The sequence below is a fragment of the Lepisosteus platostomus genome, unplaced genomic scaffold (genome assembly GCF_059453375.1).
Source record: "Lepisosteus platostomus isolate fLepPlt1 unplaced genomic scaffold, fLepPlt1.hap1 Scaffold_40_H1, whole genome shotgun sequence".
Classification (NCBI taxonomy): domain Eukaryota; kingdom Metazoa; phylum Chordata; class Actinopteri; order Semionotiformes; family Lepisosteidae; genus Lepisosteus; species Lepisosteus platostomus.
In genome coordinates, this window is record NW_028291664.1 from 336,618 (window position 1) to 363,505 (window position 26,888).

The 26,888-nt window shown below is 44.8% G+C and overlaps 5 non-coding genes across 5 annotated transcripts; all 5 read right to left on the bottom strand.

Annotated features, from left to right (window-relative positions):
• Positions 1-3,003: 3,003 nt before the first annotated feature.
• trnae-uuc (transfer RNA glutamic acid (anticodon UUC)) lies at positions 3,004-3,075 on the bottom strand. Its single transcript has one exon. It is a non-coding gene; the product is annotated as a tRNA-Glu (tRNA).
• A 7,888-nt stretch (positions 3,076-10,963) lies between these two features.
• On the bottom strand, positions 10,964-11,037 carry trnai-aau (transfer RNA isoleucine (anticodon AAU)). The gene has a single exon. It is a non-coding gene; the product is annotated as a tRNA-Ile (tRNA).
• An 842-nt stretch (positions 11,038-11,879) lies between these two features.
• trnas-aga (transfer RNA serine (anticodon AGA)) lies at positions 11,880-11,961 on the bottom strand. The gene has a single exon. It is a non-coding gene; the product is annotated as a tRNA-Ser (tRNA).
• Positions 11,962-14,441: 2,480 nt separating this feature from the next.
• trnar-ccu (transfer RNA arginine (anticodon CCU)) lies at positions 14,442-14,514 on the bottom strand. The gene has a single exon. It is a non-coding gene; the product is annotated as a tRNA-Arg (tRNA).
• Positions 14,515-23,772: 9,258 nt separating this feature from the next.
• Positions 23,773-23,854, bottom strand: trnas-cga (transfer RNA serine (anticodon CGA)). Its single transcript has one exon. It is a non-coding gene; the product is annotated as a tRNA-Ser (tRNA).
• Between the last annotated feature and the right edge of the window lie 3,034 nt (positions 23,855-26,888).

The window sequence follows — 26,888 nt, forward strand, 5'->3', positions numbered from 1 at the left end:
ATTATTATTGTTCATACTTACTCGTCAAAAGAGGATTGCTGAGATATTTGCGGATATACTTCTACGTTTGAAAAACGTGTCCAAAATGGTGACCAACGAATACTAGCAATGCATTGTGGTATATAACCGGAAAATATGCTGGGTTCGATATTTTCTCAACGTATGCGTTTATTAATGTTGTCGATATTATGGTTGAAATATAACATTGATAATACATCGCGGCTATGTGCCCCCTGCTATGAGCTGATGTGCAATTTTAACACATGTAGTTAGTAAGGATCGGTCACTGTTGTATGGTATTATATATAATGACATTATGGAATAGGCTGGGGACAGGCCTGGCATCACGGGGGGAGGGGGGAATGTTGCCCCTTCAGTTTTGGGCAAAAAGATTTACCTAACTTAATTTGCGCCCTAAAAAAATAGTTGTACTTTGTCAATGGTCAGACAACACTAAATGACACGAACAGTCACTCAGTCTGTTTGATGGGCAGGAGGGCTATCCGTCCAGGAACTGCACATATCAGTGTCGTTATTGAGTGTCAACATTACGATCCTGTTTGCTCAGGTGGGCCGATTCCTTGCAGTAGTTTATCATTATACTTAAAATCGTTATATAACTAGGACTAGTTATAGCACTCTGTGCTTTCTGTTGGTTTTACAACATTTTTTCTTAACGATTCAGAACGTCCATGTAGCTGCAAAAATGAACGCTTATGGTACTTTTCGCTCCAGGCAATACTCTCCAGTGAGAGTGACGAAAAATGTGAAACTGAACTTCATCGCAAATACCAGATTGCTAGTCGATATCTTCTATCATGAAGCACTAATCAATGGCATAGCTGCGAGATTTCATTTGGGTAGCTGCACCGTACAGCTCCGTTTCAACCGAAATATCACCCCCGCTCAGAATTTCAGACGCCCCCCTACAGATTTTTCCCCGGGCACCGCGCACTGATGGGGGACGGGGTTTCCAGGAAATGGTATCAACTTTTCTCAAGAAAATAAAAATAGAAACTCTATAGGCACTCAAACATTTTACTGTTTTTTTTTCAGGCAGGTGGCAAGACCCCTCCGCAAAACCCTTGTATGCCAAGCTGTGGGCATTGATTCGTCGAATATACGTATATTCACGGCGAAAATACGGCTATACGTATATATACGTCGCCTCGACGTATAATCAACGTCGAATTGCAACCGTAAAATCGACGACATTAATAAATGCATATATAACGTCGAAAACACATCTAACACTAGGAGTATACGGCACTCTGCACAGTGTACGAAGTAAATTATTTTCGCAGTAATTAATTTACACGTGTATAATAAATATAGTAAATATAATTAATTACTGCGAAAATAATTTACTTCGTACACTGTGCAGAGTGCCGTATACTCCTAGTGTTAGATGTGTTTTCGACGTTATATATGCGTTTATTAATGTTTATTTCACAGCGTCGTGCACCTTTTCATTGCTCTCGCTTTCAGAGCCTCCGCACGGCACACGACTCGACATCAGGAAGCACATTGAAGTGAAAGCAGGGAGCGCTGCGACATGCACTGTGCAGATCCCGCCACACTAAGAGGTATATAAGCGTCAAAGGCAAGTCATTCCGAGTTGGTCGTTTGTGTTTTCCGTTCAGACGCGAAATGCTGAAATGATCTCTCGGCTCCTCGGTTGTCATTTCTGCTCTGTAAAGGAATCACAGCACGCGTCGCCTTCCAGCACGCTGGGTCGGGACACGATGCCGGGGGTCGGAGCGTGCGATGTCTTCCTCGTTAGTATAGTGGCAAGTATCCCCGCCTGTCACGTGGGAGACCAGGGTTCGATTCCCTGACGGGGAGTAGCTTTTCTTTTACCTCCTTAGAGAAAGGACTGCCTTTCACTTCTCTGTTTTCTAACACAACGTCGTGCACCTTTTCATTGCTCTCGCTTTCAGAGCCTCCGCACGGCACACGACTCGACATCAGGAAGCACATTGAAGTGAAAGCAGGGAGCGCTGCGACATGCACTGTGCAGATCCCGCCACACTAAGAGGTGAGTGGGTCTGTTCGATGCACAAAAAACGCTTTGATAAGCGTCAAAGGCAAATCATTCTGAGTTGGTCGTTTGTGTTTTCCGTTCAGACGCGAAATGCTGAAATGATCTCTCGGCTCCTCGGTTGTCATTTCTGCTCCGTAAAGGAATCACAGCACGAGTCGGCTTCCAGCACGGTGGGTCGGGACACGATGCCGGGGGTCGGAGAGAGAGATGTCTTCCTCGTTAGTATAGGACCTGTCACGTGGACCTGTCACCTGTCCCCACCTGTCACGCGGGAGACCGGGGTACATCAGGACGCGCATTGAAGTGAAAGCAGGATGCGCTGCGACATGCACTGTGCAGATCCCGCCACACTAAGAGGTGAGTGGGTCTGTTCGATCACAGCGCTAGGCGAATCCCCAATCCCCTTTTGTGCGTGGCGACAGAAGAAGTCTGGTCTGTTTCCGCCCGGTTTCGATCCGGGGACCTTTCGCGTGTGAGGCGAACGTGATAAACACTACACTACGGAAACTGTGGTCAGATGTGCCCAGCGGCCCAGCGCTGAGCTTCGCCAATGCGATTCAGCTGCTTCCAGTGCCTTTATTGGGGTGCGCTGATGGACCGTGCTCTCTCTCCAGAGACCAGCACGCCTGTCATGGACGGAGCAGGAAAGACGGCGCCACATTCTACAGCCCTCTCCACGCAATCGACGAAATCGGGCTACTGAAGTGGAGAAAATCGCCTCTCCAGAAAGTGCAAATATCATCTTGGAGAGTATAAATCCTATTGCCGAAGGTCAGCCCTGTCTACCAGAGTGACCCTCCCACCTCCTGCAGCGATGGTCAGCTCGTCTCACACGCGAGAAGTTTCGGCTGGAAACAAGCGCCCCCTCTTCTCGCACGATTTGCACGTTGAGTAGTTTTAATGCGGCTCCTTCGTACACAGTGCTGATCTTTTGGAAAGCAGGAGGCAAAATTGACACGTTCCCATACCGGGAGTCGAACACGGGCCGTCTGGGTGAAAACCAGGAATCCTAACCGCTAGACCATATGGGAGTGCGCAACCCTGCTGTTCCGGGCATCATGCAAGCAAACTACATAAATATGAGAAAACACGCAAGAGAGTTGTCACTCAGAGTGTCGAAGGGTCGATGTATACTGGGGCTCAGTTGAAATGCAACGTCAGGACTTTCCCGAATTATGTCACACGAAGAGAGCACAGCCTTTTCCGCCCTGCCCCGTGTGTATCGGTAACTCGCCGTGATCCTATAGTGGTCAGTACTTTGCGTTGTGGCCGCAACAACCCCGGTTCGAATCCGGGTCACAGCAGAATAGGGGCGTCTGCTTTTACTACTTGCACGAGTGAAAGCAAAAAAAACCCAATTGATGTGAACGAACGGCGCTTTACAGAGGAGTACTGCCTGACTGGATCGTTGATGAACGACAGGGACCACTCCGACCTCTTCTCGGGTTTCTTCAATGACTTACTAAGGATCTTCTTCACATTCGCCCATGCAGGGGAAGCCAGTTACACCAAAGCAAACGCAGGAAAGTGCAATTCAAGCAGAGACCAGGAGGGACTTGTTTACACCGAGAGTTGTTAGAGAATGGAACAATGCGCCCAGCCCTGTTGCTGGAGCCGATTCTTGATGAGATCTTGGGCTCACTAAGAAGCCCCCGCTGGATGCTAATCTTTCTGTTGTTCTTGCAGGTCCTGCGCTGCTTTTGAGCCGACAGAGCTCGTCCTGATCTGTCGGCACAGCCCAATTGCAAATGATCGGCTCCGCATACAGAAGGAACGTGCGTTTGGTACAAGAGTGCATGAAGGCACCGGAAATACATTGGGAACAAATGACCGGTCGCTCAATACCTCTGTGAAGTACAGGAGCGTGCAAAACGAGGCTGTTTCCGCCCGGTCTCGAACCAGGGACCTTTCACGTGTTATGCAAACGTGATAGCCGCTACACCACGGAAACCTGCAGGGACTGCTGCTGGTGTCTCGCTTGCGTTTCGGGCTGAGAAAGGGACACGTCACTTTAGGCAGGGGGCACTGGAGAGAGGAACAAAGGGCGCGATGAAACAAAACACCGAAACCCGGGATCGAGCCAGGGACCTTTAGAACATACTCTCACGAATCGTTAGAATACGTGCGTTTGATCATCAATTGCGTAACAACCACATTCGTTCGACTTGAGCCATCAAGCTCATAGTTTTCAAATCTTGAAAGCTGTCATTGAGCACATCATAGTGTGCAGTACGCCCCGTAACTTGCGCACTTCAACAGAAAGAAGAGCAGACAGCTCCATAAATATGCGAGGCGCAGAGAGTGCAAGGCGAGCCGCACACGTTTCGGTGGCTGAGAGAGGGCAGTTTTTGCTTCTGCATTTCCCAAGTAAGGACGCATGACAACAAGCGATCGCGGTGCTCATTTACGACATAGTGGTGATGAGTTTTCAGTACGTGTTCTTTTGAACGAGCAATGAGGTTGCTGCCTTGGACAGCTGACTGCACGCTCTCATTGTGCCACGTGATGAGTATTCACCAGGCTCGTTCAGTCATTAGTCACATTCCATCGTTTGCCATAAGCAGATGCTGCAAGGTGATGTGGATATCAGTTCCCAGTCTTGTGGACGAGGACAAAAAGAACACACAAGGGCTCATCCGCGAGTTGAACCCAGGACCTCCCATACCCTAAGCGAGAATCATACCCCTAAACCAATGAGCCATGGCAGCACTTTCCATTTTATTCTGTCAGCGAGCTTGAGGACGGGGGAGAGGCGTCATTTGCTCGTCCAGTCAGACCTTCATCAATAAGTCAAGAAAGCCGCAATTACACGACTGCCTTGCAGACGAAGGGCAGTGAACTGCACCGGTAAGAGGGGAACAAGCGGCACTAGGCGACACCGAGGCATGAGCCCCAGCGAGGGGGGTTAGCTTGCATGGTACAGCGCTCGCTTTGTATGCGAGAGGTAGCGGGATCATTTCCCACGTCCTCCAGGTGTGTGCTTAGAGCTTGATGTGCCGAAAGGTGTCCTTTAGCCTGTGGTCACACCTTGCATGGAGAGCGTCATGCAGCTGTCAATCATTTCGCAGCCACGCCCCCTCTTCATCTTCTCTCTGCCTTAAGCGTCTCCGCCACTCTCTCTTGACATTTCATGTCAGCATGTCAGAAGTCCGAGTGACGTTTTTAATGGCTGAGTGAGGGCACGATGCTGAAGCAGAGAGGCCACTTCAGCCAGAGAGACTTGTGCTAGGTGAGATCTGAAAAACAGACTCGCAACAGAAACAGACCAAAAAAGTATCGGTGAGATCAAAAGGCAAATGCAACATCCAGCAGAGGGCGTCTAAAGATTAGGGAACGGGCGACTGAAATCCATATGAGGCAAACTTTCCGGCTGTGTACTGCAGCTGGCCTCGTTGGCGTAGTTGGTAGCACGTCAGTCTCATCATCTGAAGGTCCTGAGTTTGATCCCCACACGGGGCAGGGCTGCTTCCTCTCTTGCTCTTTTCAAACACTTGCGGCAACTGTTCGCTCATAACCACGTCTGGAATGCGTGACCTTTACACGGGGGAGAAGCAACGCCGCATCCCTTTTCTAAAGAACATTCACATTCAGAAATAAGTCAAGAAATTTGCCATTACTTTCGCTCGCGCTGCTGTCAGCCTGCCCATGTTGCCAAAGAAAGATTCACTCGGCGTCAACATGACAGAACAGCGATCACTTGAAAACACTGTTCCACACTCCGTAAGCAAGAACTTCAGTGTTTGCAGTCACCCGATATGCCGATAGTCAAAGGAGCACAAAACACGAAGCGTCAAAAGACAAGATGAGTTGATGGAAAGAGCGTTGAATTGATGAGCACAAAAGTTCAGCTCGTACAATAGGCAACGAAGGTCCCGGCGTCATCATCGCACTTGAAAGGACTGCCTTGCAGACTAAGGGCAGTGGGAGGTTGCTGTTTTGAGATGGAGGCATTGGGATGGTGGGCCGAGATCTATTCTTCTTAAGGAATTCTTCATCGTGAAAGATCGGTCCACAGGTCATCCAAAGAACTTACAAATTTTTTGGACTCGGGGAATTGCGTGCTTCCGGAAGGGAGTGAAGTGCTCAAACACATGACATGCCCCCTTGATCTCACATGCACAATTCTGCTGCAACATGCACAGCTACCGTCCACACCAGGCAGTGGGGCTTCAGCAGAATTTGCTACGCCACCTGCAATTACATATCCAGCTGCACACATATACATGGCCCCTCTGTCCTTTTCAGGATCTCAAAAAAAAGCATAGCGTGGTTTTCCTGCAACCTGATTGACCGCATCTCCCTCAGAATGTGCCCCGTTGCATTCATTGCTGAAGCAGGACGGAGGCTAACGGGCATGCCAGAACAGTTAGGCTCAGCGATCTCTCCAAAATATTGTGGTTGTAGTGGAAGAAATATGGTTTAAATTGTACCTTGGTATTTCAAACTCTCTCTAGAATGTTATCCATTTCTATTTTATTTTGACAGGAACTGGCTAATGACACTAGATGAAAAGAGAAGAAAGAAAACACAACGTTTCGGCCATGGAGCCTTCTTCAGGTGTGAGGGCTCCACGGCTGAAATGTTGTGTTTTCTTTCTTCTCTTTTAAGCATGGAATAGACCTATTACTTGTTCCTTTGCAGCCTACGCATGCTGACACAGCTCCCCACCTGAACTGCTAATGATGCCTGGTAGTTTGTGGTACTTGGGTATTGTCTTATGTTTGCTCAAACTGCATATGTGTGATTGCATATTTTTGGGTATTTTCATATGTCAATATTTAATTCACTGACATTCCTGTATGCTTGGAAGAAAGGTAGACTGGATTTGGCACAGGACGCCTGCCCATATTTGTTGATCATTGTTGGGCTGGAAAAACAATGATAAAAAGTGTATGAAAAAAGCTCTCTCGAATATTTCCCTTCTCTTCGCCATGGTTACACTGCCCGTTCTTTCCGTCTTTTGTCCTTCAACAAAGATTCCAGGGCTCTTTTTCCACCATAATATCAGAAGCCAAAAAATAACCATCTAATGTGTAAACAGCATTTATAATGTTGGTAGCTGGAAGAGGTCAAGTATGTTTGCAAGACCTAGCTGATTACACCACAGACTTACTTTGTTGTTGTCAGTTTTTTTTTTCTCTTTTAAAGGCTGTAGGTGGGGTGTGATGGACTGTACCACTATCATAGAAGATTTTTTCAGGACACATCGCAGTTCCATAGTAGAATTTATCAATAGTAGAATTCCATCGGACCTTATTTACCAACATATTACCCAGTGTGAGACTCTGCCAGTAAACCTCAGAGCATTGAGTTCTCCACTGATAAAGATGGCTGTCTGAAGTCATGAAATCCACTGCTGGGATGCCTGAGAGACAGTAATTGAATCTTGGCTGGAATTAGGCTTTCTATTAGTGTTGATCTTTGGGAATTATGTGGTAAAAAGGGAAAACTCCTTTACTTTAGTCACTTTGAATGTTCAAATGTACAGAACCTGCAAAACTAAGCAATGAAAAAAATCCATCACCACTCTCATGATAGCATAACTCATAGTCTCTGCTGTTGTGTAACAATACACACTTTCAATTTTCTTATCGCCTGTCTCCAGAGAGAATGTTGTTAGTGCTGATGACCTTGAATTAGACCTTGTTGACTCTGTAAAACAATCTTCCTCTGCTTGATTTTCACTCAGATTGATTTTGTTCTCAGATTATTCCTGGCAGGACTGAGTTTCTAGGAAATGAAAAGTGAAAGAAAAAGTACAGAAGATCAGCCCTTGAATATACAACATTGTGCAGTGAGATTGTTAAATGTATTAGCTGCTATCCTGTGCTAGAGCCTGTCGTGGTAAGCAGTGGATGACAGGATCTAGCACAGATACTAATGAAACACTGTTAATGAAAGATAAAACACTTGAGTCTTATTTTAGTTTTCCATTTCCCTTTCATTTGTGATGTACTGTACAACAGGCCACAGAACATGCACAAAAACAGATATGCACACATTCACACCATGCAATGACAGTCTGCCCAGTCAGAATCTGAGCTGAGGTATCAGAATTCTGAATTCCCTGAATTCTGTCATGGATCATCCACAATAAGGGCAATATTTGAACACGAGGATCCCCAGGAGAGAGCCTAGTAACATAAATCTTGGAGCAAAAGCAGATGATTAACTTCATAGTTTGTGTGGTTGAGCCAAAGTTGAACATGAGGATATGTGAGTCACCATTCTTAGAAATGGATCCAACTTCAGACAGGCGTCAAAAGTAAGAGTATACAGTGCTGGGGCAATGACACTTCAATGATCAGAAGGATAACAAGAGTTTTAATGCATTGAAATTGATTTTCTGGTGATGCACACTGTCATGGAACTATTAATTTTTAAGGATCACTTACTGACGTCAGACAGCTGCCAATTCTCCAGACTGGAAGGATGAACAGTTTATCCCCCTAGGTACCATATTTCCATATTTCGAAGCATTGGAATAATACATGTCATACAGCAACATAAAAACAGGAAGACAAGTATCACAGCCCCTATAATCGGTGTTAGTAACTTAAAAGAAAAACATTCCCCCTGGCCCAAACAGTGATTCTAACCAGGAGAGAAAAGCCGGTGTATCTTTTATGCCTCTCTCTTTATTCACCTTGTCTTTTAGTTCTTTCAAATGCTGAATAGCGAGCGTAAGATTTCCGTAATCATAGTCATTAGCTGGAATATATGTACAACAGGAGTCTCCTACTAAAGCATAGACTCCTCCAGATGCTGCATTTTGAAGGTCCAGCACGAACCTGTTCTGAAGTGCCATTAATCTAACTCCCCTTAATTCTTGTTTGATAGCGTCTAAGCCTTCTAACGTGATATTAATAAAAGAGTACATTTCATAAAAAGTCGCATGGGTGAGGCTGTAGAATGAGGCATTAAAGCACATATATAACAAGATGCATTAAATTTCTTTAACTTTACAGTATGATTTATAAATTTATACCACAAATTACTCATATCCCCCTCATTATCAGTTTCATTCAGCCAGTTTGTATACAAAGAGGCTTCGTGTTTAGATTCTTCCTCTTTTGGGGTGGTGACAGGCTTCTACATAAAAAGGAAAAAGGCTGTGCACATCAGTCCCAAGCAGGTTATCCCCATCTGTCCTTGTGGAGACATCACTCCTGTGCTTTGCTCAGTTCGTTTGTGACCTTTTTACAGTGGGAAGCATGAATCCAGGGCACCATTTCTGTGACCTTCACAGCAGTGGCAGTGGTCAGCAGCACCTGGTACAGCCCCCTCCACCTGAGTGAACACCATTTCTTTTTCCTGAAGTCTTTCACCAGAATCCAGTCTCCTTATTCACTCATTAGTTCTTACAGCACAGGTAAATCCCTGTGGGCTGGAGCCCAGCATAATCCTAGGCTTTTTTGGTCAACATTGGTCAACAGATTGGTCAACAACTGGGTAATAACTCTTAGAAAAATCTACACATTGTTCCCCTGCCTCAGCTGTGACGTTTTGCAGAACAATTCTAGCTGAAGTTGTAAAATTTCTCTTTGTTCCGTTCCTGCAAAACATCTTATTATGAACAAATAAACCACAATAATCATTTGCATCTAGGGGAATCACTCCCAAGAGTAACCCCCCTTAAAACTATATTGTTCTACCCATCAGGTTCTGCCACTAGATAAGGGAACCTTTCCCATGAAATCATTTTTTGACCTTCATGATCCCTTCAGGGCGTACAATTAGCACAGAAGCAGCAGCTTTAGTCCACATGTTTTTCAAACAGGATATTAACGATATGATCATAACGAATAATACCAGACCCACAAATATGTATTGAACCAGAGACCCTCTCCATGTTCCTAGCACAGACTGTAGCCATGCACCAATACCCCAATCATCTGGATTGCAGGATTTACGAAGAAAATTATTTTCGCAGTAATTAATTTATTATATTTACTATATTTATTATACACGTGTAAATTAATTACTGCGAAAATAATTTACTTCGTACACTGTGCAGAGTGCCGTATACTCCTAGTTGCGGCACACACGATACATACAGTAAAAAGCCTCAGGCACTGTGTTAGATGTGTTTTCGACGTTATATATGCGTTTATTAATGTCGTCGATTTTACGGTTGCAATTCGACGTTGATTATACGTCGAGGCGACGTATATATACGTATAGCCGTATTTTCGCCGTGAATATACGTATATTCGACGAATCAATGCCCACTGGGTAAACTCTTGAGCAAACTCTGAACCAGCTCTAAGGAAACTAATCCGATTAGACGTTACTTTGACTCATCTTTTTACGCTCAGTGCTGGATTGCTCAAACTCCAGCTAGGGTTAGGGTTAGCATTCCCACGCTACTTAGACACTTTGTTTACGCTCAGTGCTGGATTTTGGGAACTTCAGGACGAGTGGGAATTTTCTCCTATCTGTCAATTCTGTTTTGTTTTGGAGACTCTTGGCTGCCTATGTTGTACAGTGCAGCGTGAAGGAAACATTTTCCAAAACTGTGTCAGCTCAAAAGTTGTAAGAAAACCTCTCCAGCTGCTTTAACTCTCTTCATATTTGTCATTTAATGTGACACTCGATGTATAACTGGAGCCTCACATATGCAAATGGTGAGGCTCCAGTTCGACACCACTTTACAGTATCTGACAAAAGCATGGCAGACTGTGCCATGACCGGCAGATAACTTCTGCTTATTTTTACCATATTAAACATTGGAAATCCAACCACTTGCATTTGTGACACTTGATTTTGACTCCACCTAAGACACTCTTAAATCTTCAAACACTTTTCTCTTCTCCCGCAACACTCTTGTCTTTCGGCACTATGTGGCAGCGTTGCATGACAACCCATCTCACCACGGAAAGGAACCTAACAGCTTTGGTAAGAGAGGAGAAAAGAACCTGGCCCGTACGGGGATCGAACCCGTGACCTTGGCGTTATTAGCACCACGCTCTAACCAACTGAGCTAACCAGCCTCACGACAGTGGTCCTCTCTGTGCTGCAAAAAATCGAACTCAGGGAATTTCTTTTGCCCTCCTTTGAATAGAAAGCCGTGTAATTCAGTGTACGGGCTTTTTTCGTGCAGTTTCATGGTTCTTGTAACCCAAATCCTACACTGGCCTGAAGTGTCCCCCCATTTCACAGCATTTTTCAGCTGATTTAAAATGTACCTAAAGGAGAAGCATTATTGAAGACCATCAATTACCAAGAGCTTTTGTCAAAGGTTTTGGTGGTCACTTTTAATGACCACAGAGCACTATGACCTCGGTTTTACATCTCATCCGAAAGACAGCGCCCTTTTACAACACAGCGTCTCCGTCACTATGCTGGGACATTGGGACCCGCACAGACCTCAGGGTGAGCGCCCCCCCGCCGGCACCATTAACACCGCATCCAGCTGGAAGCTTTGTTTTTCCCTGTAGCTCACCCTCATCCGGGTACTGACCTGGCTCACACCTGCTTAGCTTCAGTGGGTTTTCAGTTGCGAGTTGCAAGGGGATGCAAGTGATGGAGCCGCTCGCTGCAAAAGCCACTGCATTGGCCGGGAATCAAACCCAAGCCTCCCGCGTGGCAGGCACGAATTCTACCACTGAACCACCAACGCTCAGTGTCTGGGCCTTCAAAAAAGACGCTTTTTTGGTGCTCTGTGCAAAAAGCGTCGACATATGCTTCCAGCTGCAAAATGCCATTCGCGGACGCTGAAGAATTTATTTCCAAGGCAGCGGGTACAAGCGATTGGGCGTTTTAAAACCACCAGGAAAAGCAAAGAGGCGCGCTTCTTTGCTTGCGCCGGAACACACCGACTGGAGGCGGACAACATAGTCGGCAGGATTTGAACCTGCGCGGGGAGACCCCAATGGATTTCTAGTCCATCGCCTTAACCACTCGGCCACGACTACAGCAAGCCCCACCGCCGCTGCGTTCTTGCTACAATCTTACCTGGATCGCGAGGCGCCGGCGGAAGCCTATTTCAAAGTCGTTCTCCGTTTCAAAAAAACATTTCCAAAATACAAGCCTTGCAGACAGACACGCCTCAGAGGACTTAAGGGTGGCTTCATGTCTGAATGATAAAGTCTCCCCGTCCGGACATGAAAATGCCACTTTGTTACACACAAAAAAAGAATCAACAACAGAGAAATGCCCACAAGCATTTGAAAAGCCGCACCACGTCGCACTTGAAATAGCTCTTACATTAGTGGTAGACGCAGGAATCGCCTTTTTATTTACGCTCTTACCAACGCGATGGAAAGCAAAACAAAGCAAAGCAGAGCAAAACAAAACGAACAAACGAAAACCCTCATGTCCCGCACTTGCATATAACGCTGTTACGTCCCCAAGCGGTATTGTACGTCATCCTAGCACTGCACGCCGGGGCGTATGGTATATGGGAACGAGCACACGCCACGAATCGTCTCGAATCACTCCCTACAGCTGTAAGGTGCCTTGAAGCGTGCACCCCCAACATTCTTCTTTGCTCATCTGTGAAAGGTAAACTCTTGACCAAACTCTGAACTAGCTCTAAGGAAACTAATCCGATTAGATGTTACTTTGACTCATCATTTAAGGGATCCTTGTTAATTGGAGAAATCAATGATTTCGAATGAATTCTGTATGCGTTAAAAGACAGCTATACACAGAAAACACGCAGGACACTGCTCATGATGTTTCCCGAGCCGAAACACAGTGCGTTTTTCCAAGCCATCTGACCAAGCCTGCCCCCTGAAAACTGCAGGAGATCGTGCAAAGACGTTCAAGTTTGTAACTACTGCATGCACAGGAAGCAGAATAAATTCCTCTATTCAAACTGTCAAAGGTTTGCTTTGCGAACGCTGCAGGACATCGCACAATCTCTTTTGAACAGGGACAAACGATTTCTTATGGGGCGCAGTAAGTACAGACGTTTAAAAAGCTCCACTCATGCCAATGATGCAGCATGAAGAAGCGCAACCTAAAGTTTGCATTCCTAGCACTGTTGCAACCTAGCACTGTTGCATTCCCCGCATCAGTAGCTAAGAGAATATAATTTACGACTCTTGTTAATGCAGTTTCAGAAACCAGACTGAAATTTCTCAAGTATATTATTTGAATCCATTTGATGTTGGGCAACAACTATTCTTTCAAGACTTTTAGATTGAAATGGGACCTTTGAGACAGGCCTGTAGTTGTTAAGAACTTGTGGATCCAAATTTGACTTCTTAAGGAGCGGTCTAAGAACCACTACCTTAAATTGATCATGTACGACGCCTGACGCAAGCGATGCATTCATCATACTAATTATAGGTCCTGCCAGTCCTTCGAGGGAATCTTTGACTAGCTGAGTGGGGATGGGATCTAGCAAACAGGTGGTTTACTTTGTCTTACGTCTGTGTTCATGAGTCCACCATAAGAAGAAATCTGAACAGGAGTGGTGATCATGCGAGGTCACCATGGAGGAAACCACTGCTCTCCCCCCCAAAAAAACCACCACTGCCCCTCTCAAGTTTGCTAAAGACCACATGGATGTTCCACAGCAACTCCTGGAACAATGTTCTGTGGACAGACGTGACAAAAGTTGAACTTGTTGGTAAATGTGCACAGCGTTATGTTTGGAGATAACAAAACACTGCATACCAACTCCAAAACCTCATCCCACCTGGGAAGCATGGCGGAGGCTGTACGGCTTGCAATCATCGAGGGACCGATGAATTCCGAGATGTATCAGGAAATTCTACAGCAGAATGTCAGGGTGTCTGCCTGTGATCTAAAACTCGAAAGACGCTGGGTCTTGCAACATGACAAAAACAAAGGAGTACATCAACAACAGAGTGGCTGAAACAGAAGAAATTCCGTATGTTGGGATGGCCAAGTAAGAGTCCTGACCCCAATCCCATTGAAGTGCTGTGGCGTGATCGGAAGCAGGCCATTCAGCGCAAGACATCCCAAAAATATACATGAACTGAAACAGTTTTGCATAGAGGAATAGGCCAAAATACCTCCTAACCGCTGCTCAGGTCTGACAAGCCGCTACAGAAAGTGGGGGTTGAGGTTTTTGTCATAAAGGAGGTTCCACTAGCTCCTTAATATAAGGGTTCACGTACTTTTTCCATCAATGACCTTGATTGTTTAAACCATTTGGTCAATAAAGAAACAGCAATGTCAAATGTTGGGTGTGTGTTCTTTGTTAAATCAGACTCTCTTTATTAATTATTATGACTTAGATAAAGATAAGATCACATGTTAGGAGCCATTCATGCAGAAATCCACATCATTCCGAAGGGCTGTTTACAAAAGTTTTTCTCCCAACTGTATGTGAGAGAAAAGCAGAGACGCTCACTGAGTAAGGTGGGGTTGCAGCTTTGCAAATCACAAGGACATTTGTACGCTCAAAAAGGGACAGGAGCACCCCAGATGGGACTCGAACCCACAATCCCTGGCTTAGGAGGCCAGTGCCTTATCCATTAGGCCACTGGGGCACACTGGGTTGGGTCGATCACGCTGATGAAGAGCCAGTTTTTTTTTTCCTTTGATTTTTCAAAGGGATCCCCAAAATTAGGGAAGTTAGGCAGCAGAAGGTTTACTGTGACCTGAGAAGGGCCGGCATCCAATCACGGTGGTACACACACACGCTCTCACTCATCTGAGCTACACGGCTACCAAGATGATCTCAGGTGCGCCGAGCTGGTACGGAACATATTGAACTGATCGACGGCGAATTGTCTCTCAGACAGGCTTTTCACCTCTAAGCTCCCTGACTGACAGTGATCAGCTAGGTAGTGAAACAGTCAGCTGCTTCTAAGCCTTAAACAGCTGCATCTCGGCGCTTCCACGGAGTGATTATTTGAAAGCCGAACATCGCCCATTGGGAACACCTTACTATCACTAGTTTAAGAGACTCTTAAGGTCTTGTAGAGGTGCCTGTCTAATAGCATGCTCTTTGCAAGCTATAGGTGTTTAGGCTGAGGCAGAATGCCTGTTAACAAAATGTTTTTCTAAAGGGGCCTCGCACTCTTTTCCAAGCAATGGTCACCATCCCCACCGAGTGTCACAATGAAGTCATGTCCTAGGACATCACCTGTTAGTCTCCATTTGTCTGCCACCAACACTTTAGGTTACGGGGTCACAACCGCACCCCGGAGAGCAGAGGAGCCGTTGGCGTTCTGGCAGCGCAGATTGGGCTGAAGGTGGGGCGCTTGAATCTCCCTGTTGGAGGCCGTCTGAAACTGACCCAAGCCTTTCCCTTGAATTAAATCACTTGTTTCCTTTGAGCCGTTTCAGAGACTGCTCCAGAGTTTACCTTGCACAGATTCGCAAAGATTAATGATGGGGGTGCACGCTTCCAACTGTAGGCGCCTTACAACTGTAGGGACTGATTAGAGACAATTCGTAGCGTGTGCTCATTTCTCTCTATTCCCCGTGTTGCAGTGGTAGGATGACATAAATTCCTGCTTCGACACGTAACGGCATTATAATCAAGTGCAGGAGCTGAGGGCTTTAGTTTTGTTTCGTTTTCCATGGCGTTCGTAAGCGCGCAAATCAAAGGCAATTCCTGCGTCTAACACGAATGTAAATGCTTTTGAAAGTGCAGTGTGGTGCTGCTTGTAAAAACCATTTGTGGTTTGTTGATGTTTTTTCTGTCTGCCAAAGTTGCATTTTGACATCCGGACTGGGGGACTTTATCATTTGAACGTGAAGCCAGCCTTAAACCCTCTAAGGCGTGTCTGTCTGCCGGCACGAATCTTGTGAAAGGTATTTTTTTTTAACGGAGAGCGACTTTAAAAAGGTTTCCGCAGCCACCTCGCACTCCGTGTTAGATTATAGGAGGAATGCGGCGGCAGCGAGCTCGTTTTTGTCGTGGCCGAGTGGTTAAGTGCGTTTGGGACTCCCCGCGCAGGTTCGGAACTCGACGACTCCGGCGTCTGCCGCACGTCGCCTTGTGCCTGCGCGGCAAAGGCAAAGTGCCGCTTCTCCTTTCCCGGTACTATAAAAACGCTAAATCGCTTGGACCCGCTGCCATGGAAAGCAGTTCTTCAGATAACCACACATTTTGCGTTCGCACCTCTGGTGCTCTACTTATGCCTTTGAAAACCTAATGAATAAAGCTGAAAGAACCGACACGATATGTAGGTGCTCGTAAAGCACGCAGTAAAGAACTGTTAACAGCAAGGGTTTCAGTGGGTTAACTGAGGAGAAGGCATCATCGCTAATTGTTGACTTTTTATTTGGTGTTAGAAACACTCTTACTGTGCATGACGTGCAACAAATGTAGCCACAGAAATTGCATCACGCTTTCATGTATGCTATTGCAGACACCAACGTTGCCTAGATAGAAAACCGAAATAGCCGTGGGTTTGCTTGCTGGTCTGAAGGATCTCTCTTCGAATCTCTATCATTTGTCAATGGAAGTAAAAGGCGCTGAAATCTCATACGTTCAGAATCAAACCCGCAGCTGTTGTTCGACTTTATTTCTTGACTAATTATAACTGAGTGTCGCATGAGCAGTTACGTAAACTTGTCTGGTATATTTGAACACAAATGCCGTTCTTCAATTAAAACTAACAGTACATTGTCAGGGACATTCAGTTCTATACAAACAAGAGACAGACAAGAGAATATTTCTACCTTTCATGTGGACTACGTGTTGACTTACTGATCGGAATAATTGAAAAGTTCGGGCTCATAGCCGATGCAGTGCGTGCTAATTAGAACAACAGCAACGCTGAGCTCTCAGCACCGTACTGAGCCCAGGTGTTTTTCTAAAGCTGTCAGGTGCAGTTCATTTACATGAAGGAAATCTCTTACTGGGTACGATTACAATGCAGTAAGTAGCACAGACTGCTTAGGGAGTAGCCCGATGCATTTAAAATCGACCCGAACCAGGCAGGAGTCAAACCTGCAATTTCCTGATTCGTAGTCAGAAGCGTTATCCATTGCACCACTGGCCCTGGTGTGACACTGCAGGACTGTAACCCAGTGAGATCAGCACTGCAACTAGTAAAATATTACCTCCGGTCCATTCTTTTCCAAAAGTGAGAAACATCTGTTTTCTACATTTTGTCTGTTTTAAAACCATATCTCTTTAAACCAAACCAAGAGTTTGTCTTTTGCACTGATATTCTGATTCATTTCGATTTCAAAGAAAAAAAAAACATTATCTTCCAAAGCATCATAAAATTGTCCCTTCTTCCAGACTGTACTTCTCTCTTGTAGTAGTACAGCAGACCTTTCCAGGTGAGCAGATCACAGAGTCCGAAATGAGCTTCCTCCATCAAGCAAAGTACCTGAACATGACTCTGTCTTCATAAAAGCGCCCCTGTAATAAAGAAATTAAATCCGAACTCAAGAGGGCAGTTGCCTACTGAAGTTCAAGAAGTCATCAATTTTAACCTAGCAACACATTAAAGGCTGCATCTATACAAGAACGATTCTAGAAATGCTCACCAGATTACGTTTTAAGACGGAACTGCGCCTCAGGTTCCTCCGAGATCTTAACTCGGATGGTAGGATTCAGAGTCCGGAGTGCGGACTGATGGCGCACGGAGGGTCCATATACTGTGGATCCCTCAGTGATCTTCCGCGTAGTCAAACCGCCAGCGTGTGACTCCCCTGTCACCTGTCCTCTCTCCTCTGTGCAGCGGAGCCCGATTCACGGCAAAGTGAAAAAAAATATGCCCTCAACGTGAGATTTACTCTGGAGTGAGGATAGATGTTACCTTTTTATCATTGAACAGGATGTATGTGATGTGGCGACTATGTTCAATTTTGTATCCTGTTTAAAAGATTAAGGACTGGAGTGAGCGTGATTTACCACCCTTTCAGCTAAGAACCCAACGTGCGCACCGTTTAAGCTGCATAGACTCGGTCGTTTAACTCTTCTCCATTAGCAGGGTTAAGGTTAAAGAAAAAAAACATTGCTGACTTCTTTTTTTTTGCCAGCTGCTAGCGCTGATTAGCAAGGTTTGTATTTCATGTTTTGCAAGTTGCATCTATTTTAAGAAAAACAAGTCGTGTTAAAGACAGGAAAGGAATACTTGTGTTTAATTAAGTCTAGCGGTTGTCTGCTGGGATTCAGACCCAGGGTCTCCTGTTCACTAGACAGGTGCTTTAACCAACTAAGCCACGGCTCCCCAGGAGTGCTGTCCTTTTGCAGCCACTTGGACACACCACTCAGACACATCTGCATTCGGTGTGTGCTCCGCCTGCTCGCTGAGCAAGTTGCCACCTTTACATACAATAGCAACATCGACACCAAGAGAAAGGATGACAAATGGCTTTCATCTGGAACTTTTCATGTCCAAGGAGCTCAATGTGCTTTCTGTGTACAACAGGGCGACTGAACTCCACACTGGCCACTGAACCACAGCAGTGGCTTGCTGGCTTGACATCTCCCAAGGAAAATGTTGAAATCGCACGTGGAACAGGAAAATGACTCTCAGGTGCCCATTGCTCATTTTCAGACACATTTATGTAATACTTTCACCATGCGTTGAGCAATAGGGATTAAAGATACCAGAGGTAAGGTTTAAAAGTGATTCTGAGGTGCAACACATCAGCGATACAGCTAGGCATCTGAAATGCGGGGTTTGAGAGCCCTTCAGGGAACACCGTACCCTAAAGGTACCAGAAGTCATCTGGAGCGCGCCAACTCAGTTGGGACAGCCCAGTTCTGTTGACGAGGTGGCTGATTGGTTAAGGCGATGGCTTGTTAATCCATTGTGCTCTGCATGTATGGGTTCGAATCCCACTCTCGTCGGTTTCCATGTCTGACATGTGTGCCCGTTCGACGTTGACCCTCCTGTCGTTTGCTCCAGAACTAGAGCCATACATTTTCTAGCGGTGGCTGAACATGGTACAGTAGGCTAACATCGGTATCGAGCAGTGACAGTAACAGTATTTATGTGCCGCTGCTCCCAAGTGGCTCTGGGTTGAGACCGCGTTTTCACTTACTTGCAACGCAAACGGAGAAAGCGATTTTTGACAGTCTCTTGAGAGACTGCGCTAGGTGTTTAGGGATAGACTTTGTCAGTTCCCCCTGGGATGATGGCCTCTCAAATAGTTTGTGATTCCTCTAGACGTTTATACAGTAGAAGCCTGCTTCGTGGCTTAAATCCAAGCTAAGGAAACGAATTAGAGGTCTGATGCAGAACTGCGAATTCAATGAACGGGAACACTACAGTACATTGCACTGTATGTGTGAGGAAAGCTGCCCCCTTCTGTCCCTTGTCGACCGAACAGAGGACTGTAAAGGATACCGCTAAGAAACTTTAGGATGCTGGTTGGAATACAGCTCCAAAGAAGCCCCTTTGGGTGTTATGTCATCAAAAAGTAAGAACAGCGAATCTCCCTTTGATCAAAAGCGGAACAGAACTGTTTTCCGTGGAGCAGCTTTCAGACCCGTAGACCTGTTTTATTTGTAGGGCAGGGCGCATTCCCAAACGCGAATCTCCTGTTTTAGAAATGCTTTGGGCGGCGTGAAGTGAAAATAAGAAATGGGCTCCAGATGCACATGGAAGCAATCAAGTGTTTCATCCGAGCTGTTTCAAAGACTGCTCAAAAGCTTTCCTTTCACAGAGGCGCAACGATTAATGATGGGGGTGCACCCTTCAATGCGCCTTCCCAGTGGACATTGATTCGTCGAATATATGTATATTTACGGCGAAAATACGGCTATACGTATATATACGTCGCCTCGACGTATAATCAACGTCGAATTGCAACCGTAAAATCGACGACATGAATAAACGCATATATAACATCGAAAACACATCTAACACAGTGCCTGAGGCTTTTTACTGTATGTATCGTGTGTGCCGCAACTAGGAGTATACGGCACTCTGCACAGTGTACGAAGTAAATTATTTTCGCAGTAATTAATTTATTATATTTACTATATTTATTATATACGTGTAAATTAATTACTGCGAAAATAATTTACTTCGTACATTGTGCAGAGATTCTAGACGAATTGCAGACCACATTTAGACGTCTAAGGTATGCGTTTAATAGATGCAGCCATTCAAAATGCGCGGTAAAAACCCGCGGTACAGTAACCTACCCACAAGCCACCGCGGGGCACCAGAGGGTAGCGCAGGGCAAGTGATTGGCTGGCCAAAATGACCGACAGGGGCACTCGTGGTGCATTGGTTGGTAGTGCAAAGATTTAATCATTTAATGTCTTTACTGTGCACATTTTAATCCGCTTAGTTTTGAATATTTATATGGATTTTACCACTAAAGGGAAATTTTAGTAGCTGAGCATAAAAAGAAGAGGAGCATAACGCATCTGAAGGTCATAAACGATATTAATTTAGGAACATAAACATTACTGTATGTATGTAAACTGTACTGTGTATGGCTGGTCTTGGTAGTTTAAAGAAAAAATACACACCAGTCTTCCATTTCTCCCTAAACATTTTAAGCATGAAAGTTTTATGAAACGGTACCCAAATATGCGATTGCTGTATAGAATGAATTTTAATTTAAAAAAATTATTTAACACGAACATTAAGCTGTTTACATCTTCCGCCTGAGTACAGTCACCCGTTGCTACCCAACGCAGAATGGTGATTGGCTGACACCATCTGACACCCCTCTGATTGGAGAAAAAAGACGTGCTGGTTTGCTATACATACTGTACCAGGAAGAGGATTTCTTTCTATTCAAAACGTGTATTTTAAAAGTTTAAGAAGTAAAAACCTTACAGCGTACACAGATTTCTAAACTGATCAGGATCGTTATCTTTGTCTTATGCATAATAATGTTCACCGTTCTGTCCAGCAAATTAATAATAAACTTTATTTTATATAGCTTTTTAAACGAATAAGTAATTAGATTGCTCATAAACCTAATCACTTGCCTTTTCTTTTTATTTAGGCTCAGATTTCAACTATAGATCGTATTATTAATAACCATAATAACAACCAACCAACAAAAACAACCATATAAACATAATACCAACCAAAAACATAGATAACAACCACAATACAAAATCAAATAATCAAACCATTTTACTCTGGCAAAGTCCTACAATTATCATAATCCCGCCCCTTATGCAAAACCAAACCTTCCTCCCATCCCAGTTTATCCTCGTTATCATAAACAAAATCCACCTCAATTTTCAACATAAAGCATTACACAAAATCAATACCTCAACACTCCATACTCAACAATGATAATTCACAAACAGCCAGAACATGTAACTACACATTCCCAAACAGACATAATTTCCATAGCCCCGCCCCTTATGCAAAACCAACATCCCTACCCTGTTCTCTCTCTCCCCTGGCGGTTGTAATTGTTTTTATTTTCAAATAAATTTTAGCAAAGTCATGTATTTTAAAAATCTTAAGATTTTTATATTTTATATTTATATTTCCATGATAGGTGTCGCATTTTAAATCATTTTCGTAGTTAGAAATTATGTAAGGCCCTGTTAAAAGCAAGGAAGTTTTTATGCCCGTTGAAGTAAAACAAAATGCCTGACAAAGTATGGCTTGGACAGATTCCAAGTGCTTGTACAAATGTGCTAAAGAAATTACAGTTTGAGTATACAGCTTGTCCAAAGTCATCCATTATTAATACTGTAACGCAACGGGGGCTCAGGCGGGCGCCCTTGCCGCATTAGGTCGGCCCCTGCACCGTCCGGGGCTCGAACCCGGGACTTCCGCGTCTCTCTGCAGCGACCTAGCTCCGTGAGCTAAAGAGAGATCTCTCCACAGCCCAGTAGCTGTGGTCCTGCTATCACAGGGAAGGGCGGTGACGTCACCCGCTCTGGTACGCCGGCTCTTACACACACTGCTTGTCGGCCGTAGGCGTTACAATACTATTAGTAATATCTTCAGTAAAGGCTTTGATGCATAAATATTTCTGATAAAGGTAGGTTGTGTACTTTTGTCCAACTGAGCAATCTTGCTTTCATAAAATATACCAACATTTTAATGACTGATGATTAACATGCTGTAATACACAGTTCAAAATTAAAGGCGGTTTAACAAGGCGACGCCGGATAGTTAGTCACGTGACACACGTGAACCGCCTGATACCCCGGTGGGCGTGTCGAGGTATGCCGCGAAATACCTCACCCATTTTGAATGGCTGCATCTGTATCGTGTGTGCCGCAACTAGGAGTATACGGCACTCTGCACAGTGTACGAAGTAAATTATTTTCGCAGTAATTAATTTATTATATTTACTATGTTTATTATACACGTGTAAATTAATTACTGCGAAAATAATTTACTTCGTACACTGTGCAGAGATTCTAGACGAATTGCAGACCACATTTAGACGTCTAAGGTATGCGTTTAATAGACGAATATTATACGTCTTTTGCCCACTGTGCTGCCCTCTTGATTTCGGATTTAATTTCTTTTTACAGGTGCGCTTTTATGAAGACAGAGTCATGTTCAGGTACTTTGCTTGATGGAGGAAGCTCATTTCGGACTCTGTGATCTGCTCACCTGGAAAGGTCTCCTGTACTACTACAAGAGAGAAGTAGAGTCTGGAAGAAGGGACAATTTTATGATGCTTTGGAAGATAATGTTTTTTTTTTCTTTGAAATCGAAATGAATCAGAATATCAGTGCAAAAGACAGAAGATATGGTTTTAAAACAGACAAAATGTAGAAAACAGGTGTTTCTCACTTTTGGAAAAGAATGGACCGGGGTAATATTTTACTAGTTGCAGTGCTGACCTCACTGGGTTACAGTCCTGCAGTATCACACTGGATAACGCGTCTGACTACGGATCAGGAGATTATAGGTTCGACTCCTGCCTGGCTCGGGTTGTTTTTAAATGCACCGGGCTACTCCCTAAGTAGTCTGTGCTACTTACTGCATTGTAATAGTACCCAGTAAGAGATTTCCTTCATGTAAATGAACTGCACCTGACAGCTTTAGAAAAACACCTGGGCTCAGTACGGTGCTGAGAGCTCAGCTTTGCTGTTCTAATTAGCACGCACTGCATCGGCTATGAACCCGAACTTTTCAATTATTCCGATCAGTAAGTCAACACGTAGTCCACATGAACGGTAGAAATATTCTCTTGTCTGTCTCTTGTTTGTATAGAACTGAATGTCCCTGACAATGTACTGTTAGTTTTAATTGAAGAACGGCATTTGTGTTCAAATATACCAGACAAGTTTACGTAACTGCTCATGCGACACTCAGTTGTAATTAGTCAAGAAATAAAGTCGAACAACAGCTGCGGGTTTGATTCTGAACGTATGAAATTGCAGCGCCTTTTACTTCCATTGACAAATGATAGAGATTCGAAGAGAGATCCTTCAGACCAAAAGCAAACCCACGGCTATTTCGGTTTTCTATCTAGGCAACGTTGGTGTCTGCAATAGCATACATGAAAGCGTGATGCAATTTCTGTGGCTACATTTGTTGCACGTCATGCACAGTAAGAATGTTTCTAACACCAAATACAAAGTCAACAATTAGCGATCACGCCTTCTCCTCAGTTAACCCACTGAAACCCTTGCTGTTAACAGTTCTTTAATGCGTGCTTTACGAGCACCTACATATTGTGCCGGTTCTTTCAGTTTTATTCATTAGGTTTTCAAAGGCATAAGTAGAACACCAGAGGTGCAAACGCAAGATGTGTGGTTATCTGAAGAACTCATTTCCATGGCAGCAGGGCCAAGCGATTTAGCGTTTTTATAGTACCAGGAAAGGAGAAGCGGCACTTCGCCTTTGCCGCGCAGGCACAAGAAGACGTGCGGCAGACGCCATAGTCAGCAGGATTCAAACCTACGCGGGGAGTCCCCAACGGATTTCGAATCCATCGCCTTAACCACTCGGCCACGACTACAGCGAGTTCGCCATCGCCGCATTCCTCCTTTAATCTAACACGGAGTGCGACGTGGCTGCGGAAACCTTTTCAAAGTCGCTCTCCGTTAAAAAAAAATACCTTTGACAAAATACGTGCCGGCAGACAGACACGCCTCAGAGGGTTTAAGGCTGGCTTCACGTTCAAATGATAAAGTCTCCCCGTCCGGATGTCAAAATGCAGCTTTGGCAGACAGAAAAAACAGCAACAAACCACAAATGTGGATAAGGATTTTACAAGCTGCACCACACTGCACTTTCAAAAGCATTTACATTCCTGTTAGACGCAGGAATTGCCTTTGATTTGCGTGCTTACAAACGCCATGGAAAACGAAACAAAACAAAAGCCCTCAGCTCCTGCACTTGATTATAACGCAGTTACGTGTCGAAGCAGGCATTTACGTCATCCTACCACTGCAACACGGGGAATAGAGGGAAATGAGCACACGCTACGAATCGTCTCAATCACTCCCTAGAGTCGTAAGGCGCATTGAAGGGTGCACCCCCATCATTAATCATTGCGCCTCTGTGAAAGGAAAGCTCTTGAGCAGTCTTTGAAACAGCTCTGATGAAACACTTGATTGCTTCCATGTGCATCTGGAGCCCATTTCTTATTTTCACTTCACGCCGCCCAAAGCATTTCTAAAAAAGGAGATTCGCATTTGGGAATGCGCCCTGCCCTACAAATAAAACAGGTCTACGGGTCTGAAACCTGCTCCACGGAAAACAGCTCTGTTGCGCATTTGATCAAAGGGAGAGTCGCTGTTCTTACTTTTTGATGACATAACACCCAAAGGGGCTTCTTTGGAGCTGTATTCCAACCAGCATCCTAAAGTTTCTTGGCGGTATCCTTTACAGTCCTCTGTTCGGTCGACAAGGGACAGAAGGGGGCAGCTTTCCTCACACATACAGTCCAATGTACTGTACTGTTCCCGTTCATTGAATTCGCAGTTCTGCATCAGACCTCTAACTCGTTACATTAGCTTGGATTTAAGCCACGAAGCAGGCTTCTACTGTATAAACGTCTAGAGGAATCACAAACTATTTGAGAGGCCATCATCCCAGGGGGAACTGACAAAGTCTATCCCTAAACACCTAGTGCAGTCTCTCGAGAGACTGTCAAAAATCGCTTTCTCCGTTTGCGTTGCAAGTAAGTGAAAACGCGGTCTCAACCCAGAGCCACTTGGCAGCAGCGGCATGTAAATACTGTTACTGTCACTGCTCGATACCGACGTTAGCCTACTATACCATGTTCAGCCACCGCTAGAAAATGTACGGCTCTAGTACCGGAGCAAAGAACAGGAGGGCCAACACCGAACGGGCACACGTGTCAGACATGGAGAGCGACAAGGATGGGATTCGACCCCATGCCTTAACCACTCGGCCACCTCGTCAACAAAACTGGGCTGTCCTGACATGGGTTGGCACACTCCAGTTGATCTTTTTCTTTTTTTTCCCTCATACTCGAGGGTCATTTTCCTGTTCCACATGCGATTTCAACATTTTCCTTGGGAGATGTCAAGCCAGCAAGCCACTGCTGTGGTTCAGTGGCCAGTGTGGAGTTCAGTGGCCCTGTTGTACACAGAAAGCACATTGAGCTCCTTGGACATGAAAAGTTCCAGATAAAAGCCATTTGTCATCCTTTCTCTTGGTGTCGATGTTGCTATTGTATTTAAAGGTGGCAACTTGCTCAGCGAGCACGTGGAGCACACACCGAATGCAGATGTGTCTGAGTGGTGTGTCCAAGTGGCTGCAAAAAGACAGCACTCCCGGGGCGCCGTGGCTTAGTTGGTTAAAGCGCCTGTCTAGTAAACAGGAAATCCTGGGTCAGAATCCCAGCGGTGCCTTTTTTTGTTCTGTGTTCTCGAACAGAACTGGTCATTATGGACAACCGCATACGTCTAGACTTAATTAAATGCAAGTATTCATTTCCTGTCTTGAACGACTTGTTTTTCTTAAAATGGATGCAAGTTGCAAAACATGAAGTACAAACCTCGCTAATCAGCGTTCGCGGCTGGCAAAAAAAAAAGAAGTCAGCAATGTTTTTTTCTTTAACCTTAAGCCTGCTAATGGAGAAGAACCTAGTCGCCATATCATATACATCCGTTTCAACGATAATAAGGTAACAACTATCCTCACTCCAGAGTAAATCTCACGGTGAGGGCATATTTTTTTCCACTTTACCATGAGTCGGGCTCAGCTGCACAGAGGCGAGAGCAGAGCAATGAGGTCACGGGGACAGGGGAGTCACACGCTGGCGGTTTGAATACGCGGAAGATCACTGAGGGATCCACAGTATGTGGACCCTCCGTGCGCCATCATTCCACACTCCAGACTCTGAATCCTGCCATCCGAGTTAAGATCTCGGCGGAACCTGAGGCGCAGTTCTTTCTTAAAACGTAATCTGGTGAGCATTTCTAGAATCGTACTTGTATAGATGCAGCCTTTAATGTGTTGCTAGGTTAAAATTTATGACTTCTTGTATTTCAGTAGGCAACTGCCTTCTTGATTTCGGATTTAATTTCTTTATTACAGGGGCACTTTTATGATGACAGAGTCATGTTCAGGTACTTTGCTTGATGGAGGAAGCTCATTTCGGACTCTTTGATCTGCTCACCTGGAAAGGTCTGCTGTACTACTACAAGAGAGAAGTAGAGTCTGGAGGAAGGGACAATTTTATGATGCTTTGGAAGGTAATGTTTTTTTTTTTTCTTTGAAATCGAAATGAATCAGAATATCAGTGCAAAAGACAAACTCTTGGTTTGGTTTAAAGAGATATGGTTTTAAAACAGACAAAATGTAGAAAACAGGTGTTTCTCACTTTTGGAAAAGAATGGACCGGGGGTAATATTTTACTAGTTGCAGTGCTAAGCTCATTGGCTTACAGTCCTGCAGTGGCACACCAGGGCCAGTGGTGCAATGGATAATGTATCTGACTATGGATTAGGAGTTTGGAGGTTCGACTCCTGCCTGGCGCTGGTTGTTTTTAAACACATCAGCCTACTCCCTAAGTAGCC